Source organism: Lepidothrix coronata, unplaced genomic scaffold, assembly GCF_001604755.1.
Source record: "Lepidothrix coronata isolate B3197 unplaced genomic scaffold, Lepidothrix_coronata-1.0 Scaffold7, whole genome shotgun sequence".
Taxonomy (NCBI): domain Eukaryota; kingdom Metazoa; phylum Chordata; class Aves; order Passeriformes; family Pipridae; genus Lepidothrix; species Lepidothrix coronata.
The window spans coordinates 3610361-3623233 of NW_016690187.1; the positions used below are offsets into that span (position 1 = coordinate 3610361).

Below are 12873 nucleotides of genomic sequence, written 5' to 3' on the forward strand. Positions count from 1 at the left end.
CGCTTGCCTCTCCTGTCCTCCACGGCCCAAGGAAGCAAAGCGGGGAAGTGCTGGGCGAAACTGCATCTCGGAAACAATCTGCCTATTTAAACAGTGCCCGTGCCAGGGCGCTTAAGAGAGCCGTGTTGCTCCTCGCTGCAGGACCGCAGAGACGGGCATGTCTGCTCACCAAAAGGGAAGGGAAGAGCTGGAGGCAGAAACCCCGCAGGACTGAAATGCCTCCAGCCTTTCCTCATGTTCCCCAGGCACAGCTCTCCTCGCGCCCACACAAGATACTAAAGGGGATGGAGGCCCAAGAGTCTCCATAATCGGAATTAGACTGTGTGCTGCTTTATTATACAGAGGAGATGAGTTACAGTTATCCCTCTGCATCCAGATGACTACAGAGCATGAAAATGGCCATACCACCCAATTTTGGAAGGGTTAATTTTCTGCTGCACACCCCAAGCAGGAATCTAATTAGCATGTTCAATAGCTAGCTATCAACCAAACTTGGAGGAGTTGAGATAACTCTACCTGGGCCTTTCTCTTTGATCTCCCCTTCTGCATCATAAGTGAAAATAGTGTATAGCTGGGCTGGCTGCAGTGTTTAATTTAATCATCTGATGATATTTATTTTCACAAGTGTGAACTCAAGGAACAATTATTAGAAAGGCTTCATCTTGTGCTGAACCTGCCAGTTAATGGCCTTTCTGTGAGGTAATAGCTTCTATGTAGGAAGTCAGTAATTAAAACGTGTGAAAAAAGGCCACTTCTTCAGAGGCAGCAAAGACAGTGGGTTTAATGCTCAGCTGGTATGAGCTGGCAAGTTTGTTTTGGCCACAATAAATGGGCACTGCTCCTTTCACATTATGCCAGCAAAGGATGTGCCCAAAGGTTCTTCAGTGTTTCCCAGTTTGAGAAAGATGGTTGAGTTCTTATTAACAAGCTCAGAAATACGTGGAACAATGATCTGGTCTTCAGAAGATAATTCTGCAGTAGTTATGGAAGATGTTCAGATCTGAAGAGCTCTTGGTCCTGCAAACTCTCCCACAAGGAAAGCAGATAAGTTAAGTTTCTAGTGTAAGCAGAGAGTAATTTTCTCCCTCTTTCGGTGTTAACTGTCTAGACTTGCAGAACCATGATCTAAAAACTAGTGAAAAGCTGACACTTGAGACATTCCAAGTAGCAGGAAGATGAGTTCCGTTACGTCTTCATCATATGGACAAATAGGGCACAGTTTGTTCACTTGTAGACTGGCTCGGTGCACTCTGTTCAGTGTGGGGTCAGGTGCTGATGCTTTGTGAACAAGGAGGACAAAGCTGGAAGTCAAGCTCTATGGAAGATTCTGATAGATAGCCACCACCATGTCTTTAACCAATATATCTTGCTGGAAACAGCTCATGATTTCTGTAGGACAGAGATATACTTAAGCAATGAAAATTGCAAAATCTGGAACTTGCATTCTTGAAGATGTCTATATATATTTATAGATATATAGATATATAGATATAAATAACAACAAAAAAAATTCAAAGTGTAATTTCTTCAGAATTAGAGAGTGTTATCTAACTTTGAAGGATAATGTTGGTCATTGTTTTTTTTTAATTGGCACACAGACTGCAGGAAGAGAAATCTGTACCAGATTAGAAGGAGGAAATGTAGTTACCTGTTCTCAGATTCGGTTGTTTTAGGCTGTGGTAGAGGGATATGTGGTGGATCACAGATATATAAATATGATTTAGAAAGGGGATGGAATCTCTTCCTCTTGTCAATAAAATAGTGGCAATTGTTTATAAAGCGCTTCTCAGACAGAATGGAAAATTAAAAACTTGAACCTAAACTGTTCTCCAGCAGCCATTGTAAGAAAGGTGCATGTTAATTGCATTTTGCCTAGGAAATGGAAATTTGCAAAGGGTTTCCAGCACTTAAAAACAGAAATAGGAATATCTATAGCTGGCAAAAATGCTCTTTAGGGGGCTGAGAAGGACAAAATTAAGAGACTAGTATCAACCATTTTCTCTGTGTGTTCCCTTCCTTTCTTGGGGGAACACAGTGTTCCCTGCAGACCTGGGAGTTGTGGGGCAGGGGGACATACTAGGGCTGTAGGAAAGAGAGGGGTCAGGAATAGTGCCTGGCTGCACTGAAAGTCTGGGGCTTGACTTGACTGCCAAGACAACTGGGATCATTCTGGGTCCAGCATACATGGTTGCTGTCCTTCCAGATTTATGGCTGTCAAGTGACTCTGGGAGTCTGTTTCTGAGCAGAAAAGTGAGTGATCTTGAAGAAAGCTTCTCTGCTGTCCTCCCCTAAAACCCAATGACATCTATGCTTTTCTGTAGCATGAAATTACTTTTTCACTACAGGTGAAAAATGATATATGGGCCACTTCCCAGAAAACTCTCTGAGTGTAATGTTAAACAGAGGCACTTTCTCTCCAACACAACAGTGAAATCAGAACCAAGGGAAGGATGGATTTCTATACAGCACACACTTCCTGCCTGCTCTCCTCCTCTGACATTTGTGTCCCCACAGGTGATGGACCAGCACACCCTCTGCACGGTTTTGTTAGACTGGAATGGAAACTTTTAGTTCGTATCTGGCAGAGAGACAAAGTTCTCAAACATCATCAGACTCAAGAGGCCTAGAGAGTCTCTTTCCTTCTGAGGAGCCCCCGAGATAAATGTCTCAGTAGCATTTGGGAGAAGGCCGGATGGTGATAAGTAACGTGGCAGGTAATGATACTGCCTCGTCCTTTGTGGGATCTCAGTGCATACAGTTGAATTGGAATAAAAAGATCAATCCTTTTATGGATCAATCAATCAATGTCTTTTACCCAGTGAAGAAGCCATTCATCTTTAGGAGCAGGACTTGAAATGTGTAGTGGTCTACTAATATATTATTTGTAAAGGCCAAGATGAATTAATTTTCAATCAGATGAACTGGTATTTTTTTGTTCCAAAGGCTCTCATTCATCCTTGCTGTCACAGAAATGAGATAACCCATACAAATGCAACTTTGTTAATTGTGCCAGTTGGATTTAGCAGGAGACACTAAGTGGTTGGTGTGCGAGGATGAGAAGAAAAACTACTGATGCAAGCTGACCTAACACCTGCCTTTTGCTGTGGAATGTGAATCCTCTTCATGGATTCAGTTCAGCACCACATCTTCATGCAGTTACATTTCAGCACTAACCTCATCTCTGCTGCTCAGCACAGCACTGCCGACTCCCCTGGGATGCAGCCATTGAAACACCACTGTGCCCGTGGATTTAAACGCGTGCACGGTGCTACCCAGGACTGCTCTGCACGTACCAAACGTCAAAGTTGAGGTACACCTCTCATCCACACATGGCTGTTTCTTGCCATGAGGTTATTTTTACAGGACCTGTATTGCCGGGTGGGGTGCCATGCTACAGACTGATGAAATAAGCCATTTGTAATTGTCTTGTAATTCTTTGTTTTCCTTGGGTAACAGGTTCTGCCAGTGATCCTTTTGCTGCCCTGTGGCGATGTGGATCCACACGCCGTGCTGCTCCTCGCAGCCTTCGCGCCTAGGTAAGCGTGCTTGCACTAGGGACTGTTAAAATCCGGCCAGTATTTTGCGTTTCCCGTCCCTCCTGAAGTCAAGTGTCAGCTCCCCGAGAATCTCGGCTGCTTTAAACTTGGAAAGGTGCAATTATACCCCTAGTGCTTATACAGAAAAACGAGCGGGTGTTTCTATTACTATATTTTTAGGGGAAGTAAGCCTCCGGCGGGTTGCAGGGCCAGGCGGCGGCGGCGGCCGAGCCGCTGCCCCGCCGTTCCCAGGGCCGGCTCGAGGCCGCGCTCCGCCGGCGCTCCTGGGGCTCCCGGCGGCGGCAGGAACCTTGTTGCGGCGGAGCCGTTTCCCGCGGCGGCCGGGACGGCTTTGCGGCAGGACGCGGCGGCAGGAGGGGCGCGCTGGGCGCCGGCGGGGCCCTCCCGGAGCGGGCAGGCAGGTAAATGCGGACACTCCCGGGGGCCGCGGGCGGGGCGGGGCCGCAGGGGGCTGCCAGGCTCCCGAGCCCTCCGAGGCGGCCGGGCCGGGCCGGGCCTCCCGCAGCTGTGCGGGGCTGTGTGCGAGGGCCCGGGCGCGGCCGCGCTGGCATTGACAGCACAAACACGCCTGCAGTCATGTGCCCGTCTGGAAATACACGTTCCCCTCTGCCCTGTGCTTTCGTTTTCCCCACCCGGCTCCCGATGTCAGCGGGAATTTGGGTGCTCCCAGTCGGTAGAGTCAAACTTCAGGATGTGTAGGCACAGGGTGCTGACATCCCTCTCTATTGAAATAGCCCAAAGTATGACATAATGCCGTGATCTTCTTACATTGCAGTAAAATTGCTGCTTTTATTGAGCAAGCACTCAGACACAGCCAGTAGAGTTATACCTTCTGGAATCAAATAGGCCTGACAGGAGAGTCTCTGTTACATGGTAATGAACTTGTGCTAGCTGGAGTATCCACAGAAGTGCTGGGCTCACTGCCTTGCAAAGTGAGGGAAGGGAAGAAGCTCCAGTTTACATTTGTGTAAACTATGACTTGCTCCTGATCTGTTCTGCAAATATGCACATTTGGCCCTGATCCCCCAGGGCCGTACAGACAAATCTAATTTTTGTCACTGCATAACCCCACTAAGTGACTACCAAAAGCCACAGTATGTAAGAATAAGAAAGCATCTTAGTGGGACCAATGCCCATATACTTTAAGCAGCAGTAGTTTTCATCTTGACGCTTTTAAGGCTTGTTTATCCAAAGTTAGTGCATTAAATTTGGGATTAAAAAAAAAATCAGAAATCTAAAATGTGAAACAGGGCACTATGTAGTGGAATGAAAGTTCTTATCAGTCTGCAGGAACCAGATACATTATTCCTGCAGAACCTTATCAGACTGAAGTCACATCGTGTGTTAACATTTCAATGTCATCAGATGTCTTGAGGTTTCTGCTGGGCTTGTGCTAAGATTTTCTCTAACGGAGATGTAGTTCAGCTTAGAAAACAGTAAGCATTTGTGTGCTGAGTTGTCATACAACCCTGTATTGGTACCTGTGGTGACAGCCAGCCCACAGCGTCAGCTGTTGTGGCAGTGCTGCCAGTTCCTGAGTGTTTGGGTTGCTGTGGTAGGTTGCTGAACCTCAGCATTATTTTGATCGTTGCTTCTTTTCCTTCTTCTGCCCCTCTTTTCCTGACCATTAATGTGAAAACCCACTATGGTCATGGCTGTTTGAAAGGCAGGAGAAGGGCTTAGTCTGAGGCTTGAAATGAGTTTGATATTAAGCACTGCATTTCCATTAATGTCAACATGCAACCCCTAATAGTTCCAGGAGATCCAGATCTCACTGTATAAGGGCTTGGACTGTCCCAGCCGAGTTCTTTGGGTTCCACAGTTGGAGGGAGGAGTTAGCTACAGCTGCAGGTCAGGGCTACTCAGAAAGTTGTGTGCTGGACAGATTTGGATGTCAGGTGTGTTTTCTTATAGCTGTGCCATGACCTCAGGGAAGAAGTGTCTCCTGTGTTCTTTTGGGAGATGCTGTGTTTCTTACCCTTCCTTTTGGTCTCTGGGGCAATGGAAGCTGTTGTTCCCAGCACCTTTTATTTCTGTTCATAGCTCAGCAAGGACAAACTGAAAATGTCTTAATTTCTGATCTTTAAAAAAAGAAAACAATTCAAGCATTTAATGTCTGTCTTTTCCCTTCAACATAGTCCTAGAAAATGGGGAATGAGAAAATACTTGTAAAATTTCAGTTGGCATTAAGTAGAAATGTTTGGTTTTTAACAAAAAAAATTTTTGTTTCAACTGACATATACAAAGTTGCCCCACATGGTAGCAGGAGCCAAGCTGGTACATAGAGTGGCAGATACAATTAGAAATGAGTCATGTTGTTTGTTGTTTCTTGAAGGTCTAGTTCAACATGTTTCCTCTTGTAGTGGAGGAGGTTTGTATGGCCCCTCTGGGATACCCTGTTCCCTGACAATTTCTGTACTCTGTGCTGAATTCAGGAGGTAACAGGCTGTTTTGTGGTGTCTGTGTGTCTGGAGAACAGGCACTGTTCTTGCAGTAAAGGGCAGCATGTAAAATAGAAGTTATACTTTAGACAAACCTGTACACACAAAGCAAATGAGTATAATCATAGAAATCATTCACTGTCCCTTGAGTTGTTACTTGAGACTACAAGTGTGTTTAAGACCACACATCCATGTCTCAGGCCAGATCACTGCCCTGCTTTGTTCTGTTTGTCCATGTGGATTTTGTGCCTAAGTGTGGGTTTGAGGTGTTTGCATCCAGACAATCTACAGGGACAGTGCCAGGGCTCAGGAGAGCCTCTCCTTGCCTACACCAGGCACCCCTCCCTGTGAGGTCAGCCAGCCAGCAGGCTGCACGCACAGGGGTAGGCTGGATTTCAGGCTGATGTAACCTAAGAAGGTGCCCACATGCTGATGGGTTTGGCTGGCCTGAGGCTGGGCTGTGTGTCACCATCAGCTAACGCCCCTCTGGTCAGTCTGCTTGGCTTTCTGTTCCTTTCCTTGCTAAGGGTCCTTCTTCCTTGTCAGTCTGCTTGGCTTTCTGTTCCTTTCCTTGCTAAGGGTCCTTCTTCCTTTCCGGAATCCATCTGCTGAGTTTTCAAATGGTTACTCAGCCACAGGAAGTGATACAGCCCTTCATTACTTGGGGCTGCTCCCCAGCCAGGAGGGATGTGTGTCAGATGGCTTCAAGGCAAAGGAGTCAGCGATAAAGATCTCTGGAGAGCTGTACAGCCCTCAGTTTCTGGAAAAGAAAAGCTTCCTGTGGTCCATCTTCCTCCACAACTGTGGCCTTCTCATCCTCCAGACTCACCTTGTTCTTGTGCGCTTTTCAGCCTAGTGTTTCTTGTGTTTTAATCACTGCTTCCAAAGTGCAGTTAAAATTAATGTATATTCTAAATACTTTTTATTATTCATTGCTGTGTACTCATCACTGGATGAGCTGTTCTGTAGCTGTGATGTGTTAGTTACCCATGCGAGGAGGAATTTTCCTTGTTAAAGGCACTGGGTCAGATCAGCAGCTGGGGAAAATCTGTGCTTCACAGAGTGAGACTCATGTATCCTCACTAAGGGTCTGCTTCCCCTCACAGAACGTGGCATTCTTCTTCCTTCCTGGTTTCACCTCTTTTTTCAATTCATCGTTTCTCAGTTGTTTATTTTTGTTTTGTTTTCTGTAGTGTAGAAGAGAGATCACTGCTGTCTTTTAGCTTGACTGTAATTAGGCTCCAAGTTAATTGCAGCTCTTCCTGCTCTTTGCTTCTCCCTGGGTCTAGCAGACAGGATATGGGAGCTCTTCTTCACTGATAAAAGTTGGCAGTCGATTTCATCCTTAAGGGCAACGAGACTGTGGCAAACGGGGGGGTGTTTGCAACATAGAAATGGTTATGCTTAAGTTCACAGTTACCCTGTCTAGAGCCTGGCCCTATAGTCAAGCATTCCTGACCAGAAAGTCTCCTACTCGTTTTTGTGAGCCTTTCCTGAATACTGTTTGTGGGCTTGTGCAAGAATGTGAGTCAAAAGATATTTTTGTGAGACACTTTAAAGCTGGGGTATTCTGAAAATTTTAAGCAAATAATTTTGGTTTGTCTGTTGGGGGAAGAGGCATTTGAAGAGGGGCTTTAAATGTGTGATCTCAAGACAATTATCCAGGTCCACATGTTGAACCAACCAGTGACAACTATATGACGACCTCTTTGAAACTGTCATCTCCTCTATATGAAAAGTTTCTTGCAATGCACTGTAGATTTAATCCAGCCATTTAATGATGAATCCAGCAAGCTTGTGTGCTCTGTTGCTCACCTGATGTACACAGCAGTGGGCCACCTGAGGTTTTGGAATCACTCGGGGAGAAGGCTTGCCTTGTGCTGAGGGAAAAAAATACAGCTAGGATACAAGAGAATGTGATAGCTCCAAGATGAGTATGAGAAGAAAGCAGGAGTGCAGTTTTCAGTTGCTGCTCAGAGAACTGGCCACTGTATTGCCTGGGATTTATAAGTACTTAGTGTGTAAGTGAACAGGACTGTTCTTTGATTACATCTGGGTGTTTGCAGGGTAGGCTTTGCTATACTGTAAATAGAGAAAGCATCATCTGTCATCCAGTTACAGCAGGGGGGTGCTGAAAAGCGGGCACTCTGCGGTACCTGCCCCTGACAGCTCTTCAGCTCTTTGTGCAAGCGGTCTGTGCCAGCGATGCGTAGAACTGCACCGGCAATGGTAAAGCCTGTGTGTGTGACAGTCAGCCATCTGTGCATCCTCGTTCTCTCCTCTGCCCACTCAGGTGTGCCCGTGTGACAAATACAGCTCAACTTCCTAACTAGGAGGTAGCATCTAAGTCTTCAGCTTCATAGGTTTTTTTTTCAGGGATTCCGCACAGCGGAGCCTGGTTTTTAAGGACTGTCATTGACCTAAGTGTGTGCTCTTTAGATTCTGGGCAGTACTTGGCTGATGTGACTTACAGAGCAAGTCAGAAATCCTTGTAGTGGCAAAACTAATAAGCTGTCATTTTTCAAGGTGCCACTGGAAGACATTCAGGTCACTGTATGAGGTTGCTGAGACTGACAGGCAGAAAAGCTCATTAGGTACTATCTGCTCCAGCCCCAGTGGGTTGTATTCAAATACATCTGTGCATCCATCTTTTCTTCAGATGACCTGTTCTTCAGACCATAAACTGGACTGTAGTGGGCCAGGCCTACGACGTAACAGAAATAAATGTCCCTGAAGCTGCTTGAATTTGCTCTGCTATCCAGTTGTTACCCAATTGAATTTCTCCCTCTGTTTTCCTTATTGGCATTGGAGCCCATTTCAGCCCACAGTTGTAATGCAGCATGAGATAAGCAGAGCTGGTTCCCACAGCAGGTTCCAGGATGTTGAGAAGGGAATAGGGCAAGCTCTGTGGTGGCTGAGGCACCCCTGCTCTCTGTTTGATTACAGGTAACTTGTAAAACTCCTCTTGAGCTCTTGAGCTAAAATTCTCAGAAACTCGAATCTTTGCCAGGAATTTGAGCCCAAGAGTCATTAAGAACCAATGAGACTTGGGGAACTTTTAATATAACCTGTCTTTTGCTATCTTTTGCTTGCTGAGAGCTCCTATCATTTATGCATTTCCTCCAGAACACTTTGCTTGTGAACATCATTGATTGTTGCTTTCTAATTTTCTTTCCAAATACAAGAGAAAAGGGGAAGTCCCTATTTATCTGTTGTGTTGTACATCTCTCTTACCTGTGTACTGAAGAGGAAGTCCTCTGAGTACCAAAACCAACAAGATCGCTTATCAAGTTGGGTGATGCCTCCTGTTCTTTCTTCCTGCTTTCCCCCTTTGCTTCCCAGTGTTTTCAGATCCATCTCTCATTAGTCACTTGTGCCATGGCTAATTTAGAGAGACCCATGTGGTGGAACTGGGCTCCTAGAAAGGAGAAGGGAGTGAGTTTTGCCTGCTTCTCCGTTAGCAGCAGGGTAACTTTGGACTTGTTTCCTGTCCAGTGTTGAACAGCGGTTTAAGAACTGCATCTTTAAGGACACTACTGCTTTGTCACATCTAGTTGAAGTTATTGTGCAGTTCAAAAGAAAGAGAGAGAAGGAGAATAACTGGCTGATTGCAGGATGGTTGCACAAACTGTTTTCTTAGAAAACCAAACTGAAAGGTGTTTCTTTTAAATTTACTTTTTGGATGGATTGGTGAGCTAAATGGATCTCTTCAGTCACTGGTTCCTAAGCACACGCTGGTTCTAGCTTTCCCTCCTGCCTGAGCTTGAATGAACAGTCCTGTACATGATGCATAAGCTGGGGGTGCACAGTGGGTGCCTGCTGTGGTGGTACATATCACCTACAAGATTACTCTCTACCCTGGCGTTTTCTGTGCTTTTTAAATTTTGCCATGCATGGATATTTTCCTTGGCCCATGAGGATCCAGAAAAACACATGAGGAAGTTAAATGATCTCTTCCAGTGTATGTTCCTTGGCATTTGTCATCCCTGGTTTTTCTTTGTGTCACACTGTGCTGTCACCTAGGTTAGGTCTGTGTGGCTTCTCTAAGGAAGGTAATCTTGACTAAACTGAACTTCAGTGCCTCATATACCATGACCAGTAATCCTTGCTGTTTACCTCTTGTGATAGTAATGACTTTACTCATCTCGTGAATGCACATTAATTATCTGACTGCTGCATGTTCATGGATGAAAACTGTATCAGTCCTAGGCAAACATAAAGAAAAGCTGTTTTTCAGCTGCTGCAGTCCCTGTGTCCAGTAGTTTTTTCTGAGTACAATGTGGCATGTTCCTTCACCCTTTTTTCGGTAAGACAAGTTCCCAGGGGCTGGATGAGCACAAATCTGTCCTTATAGTTCCCTATAGCTTTGGTGGTCTTCAATAGCTTCTCTCTTCCTCTCATGTTCACTGCCTTAGACTGAATGTCTTTGGGTAATCTCAGGTGTTTCAAGAAACAGTACATAAGGCAATACATTTTAGAGTAACTTAAAAGGAGTTTAACTTATCCCAATGTTTGCCTTTTTCCCCCCTTTACATGAAGGAAGTGGTTTTCACTGCTTTCCCTCCTGCAGGGGATTCTGATGGACCCTGCCATGTCAAAGTTTGCTTTCACTTGGCACCAAATCCATGCAGACACCTGAATTTTTATTGAATGCCTCTGTCAGAAAATACCAAACTGTGTTTATGGAGGATATGTAATTGCAGAATCCCAGCACTAGTGGGAATTACTGGCACAACTCTTCTGGTGGCATAGGGAAGGATGAGCCTGCCACCATTGAGGTCACCTTTCACATCTTTGTGGAGCAGGGCAAACAGACTACTTTGGAAGGTACAAATGCTGCAGTTTGTGAACCATGTGATGCAGGGGCTTGTCATCTTCTCATGACCTTGTGATTCAGCATCCTACTGGATATGAGGTCAGTTTAGTTTGGCATCACCATACTTGGCTGCTGGATAGCTTCAGTCTCACAGGATCCAGAGAAACATGCAGCCACTTGAAGCTTCCAGCATTTATAAATGAACCTGTTAAATGTAAGTGTCATTTTTCACCCTTGCTTTCCGCCTTTCATAATGATTTAAAATAAAGAACAGAGCAACATGGTATCTACTACCACTGGAATGCTTCAGTGGCATGTCACAAGCCCTTCTGGAGTGATTGCTGCTCCAGAGGGTCTCATGTGACACTGGACTTAGCCTGTTCCTGGAGCTCTGTTGTACCAGGGAGCAGAACACTGTTCTGGGGCTGCTGGCAGGAATGAGCTTCAAGAGTGAGCTCCATACTGCATTAAGCTGATGATGCAGATGTGCCCAGGATGACTTTATTTCCTGCTGCTGTCAACTGGCACAGTTGCACAGCTTTGCAAAAAGTCTGTTCCCATAGTGTTCTCATTTGAAATAAATCCAGATCTGTATTGCTCAGCCCTATGGTTGTGGTTTTGGCTCTACCTTCAGTCTTACTCTACGTTTACTTGTTGAAGCTGATCCTAGTCCTGGTTCACTATGAGCCTAAGTGAATCCTTGCAAAGAGCTAAGGGGAGAAAGATCTCGGTGTAAAGGCTTGACATTTCCAGAGTTGTGTATGTGATTAGTAACTGCTTTTGAAAGTTCTTTACTTGGAGTGTCTTTCTGGAGATCGTAGTCTGAACTGCAGATCTGTTAGGAGAGAGGGTGAGCTGCTGCTTTTGAGCACAGCTGTGTCATGGCTGGACACAACAGAAACAGGGATGGGAGGAAGCCAGGAGGAGATTTGGGATGGGGGATTGGTTTCTGCCACAGGATTCTGTGCCCCCTTCTTGGGGGGCTGCTGGCCTCCTTCCTCTGGCTTGTTACAGGATAGGGTGCCTATTTAAACAGGTTTCCTTATAGAATTTGGGCTAATAGACTATTCTGGATTAAAAAAAAAAAAAAGAACCTTAAATAGATGTATTATCTGTGTTTGATGCTCTTTAATAGATGTTTTTTCCTGCTGAGTGTAAATCTTCATGGGTCCTGGTAGCACTTCAGCAGCGTTCACAAGCTAATGAGCTGCTAATTATCAGCCCAGCCCAGGCTAATTAGTTCTGTTAAGAGTGTATTAATGTAGGCAGAGCTCTGAGTTAATGTAGCTTTGCTGCTTCTAGGACTTGAACTGATGTGGTCAAAACTCTGACTTTAGGCTGCATATGCAGGCTCTGGGTAATGTGGTTTGTCCTGGCAGATGTGAGGGCTGTTTTCCTTTTAGCACAAATGCCCAGTCTCCAGGTCTGAAGGACTTGCAGATATTTGACAGATTACCTCAATTTAAACATCCCTACAATGCACTTCCCACAGCACTGTGGATGGAGCTTCGAGAGGGAGAGGTTAGAGGGCAGCAGGCTTGGTGTGACAAGAAGTCAGCAATGAGACACCCCCTTATTGCACAACAGGAAATGGACCCCCCCCATCCTTCCTCCTCACAGGTGTGAGCTCAGGTGGGTCAGTGCAGCTCTGCAATAGTTCTAGTCTTAAAGCTCCTTGCTGTTCTTAGGTTTTGCCCAGTGAGTCAACAGCTTGAAAGTAAAGATCTGTGGATTTGCAATAGTGCAGGATATGGTATATTTTGTTTTGCTATTACTCTTTTTGAGACTTAGGTTGCCACATAGTTTCACTTAGCTTCCCAGTGATGTTCTAAGAAAAACTATGTGCAGTGCTCTGCAGCATCCTCATAGAATTGATTTTTTTGGCAAATATCACGGACAGGTAGGGAAATGCAGACAGGTAGGGAAAGTAGCTGCTGTAAAACTCATCTTGGTCTCCTAAAATTGGTAGTGCAAGCAATCTAGGACAAAAGGCAAACTATTTGAGGCTAGTTGGCCTATTTTAGTAGCACTTAATTTCCTGACTTTTTCTAGAACCCCA

The 12873-nt window shown here is 45.3% G+C and overlaps 1 protein-coding gene across 9 annotated transcripts in view; it reads left to right on the top strand.

Annotated features, from left to right (window-relative positions):
- The first annotated feature begins 3483 nt into the window (after nt 1–3483).
- Nucleotides 3484–12873, top strand: part of PLEKHM3 (pleckstrin homology domain containing M3) — a 150090-nt gene continuing 140700 nt past the window's right edge. For 7 of the 9 annotated variants that reach the window (XM_017834483.1, XM_017834473.1, XM_017834466.1 and 4 more), the window contains exon 1: nt 3878–3958. The gene's annotated coding sequence lies outside the window, so the exon portion shown is untranslated. Of the gene's footprint in view, nt 3652–3877; nt 3959–12361; nt 12447–12873 lie in introns of those variants that run through there. The other 2 variants (XM_017834449.1, XM_017834439.1) reach the window with 2 other exon arrangements.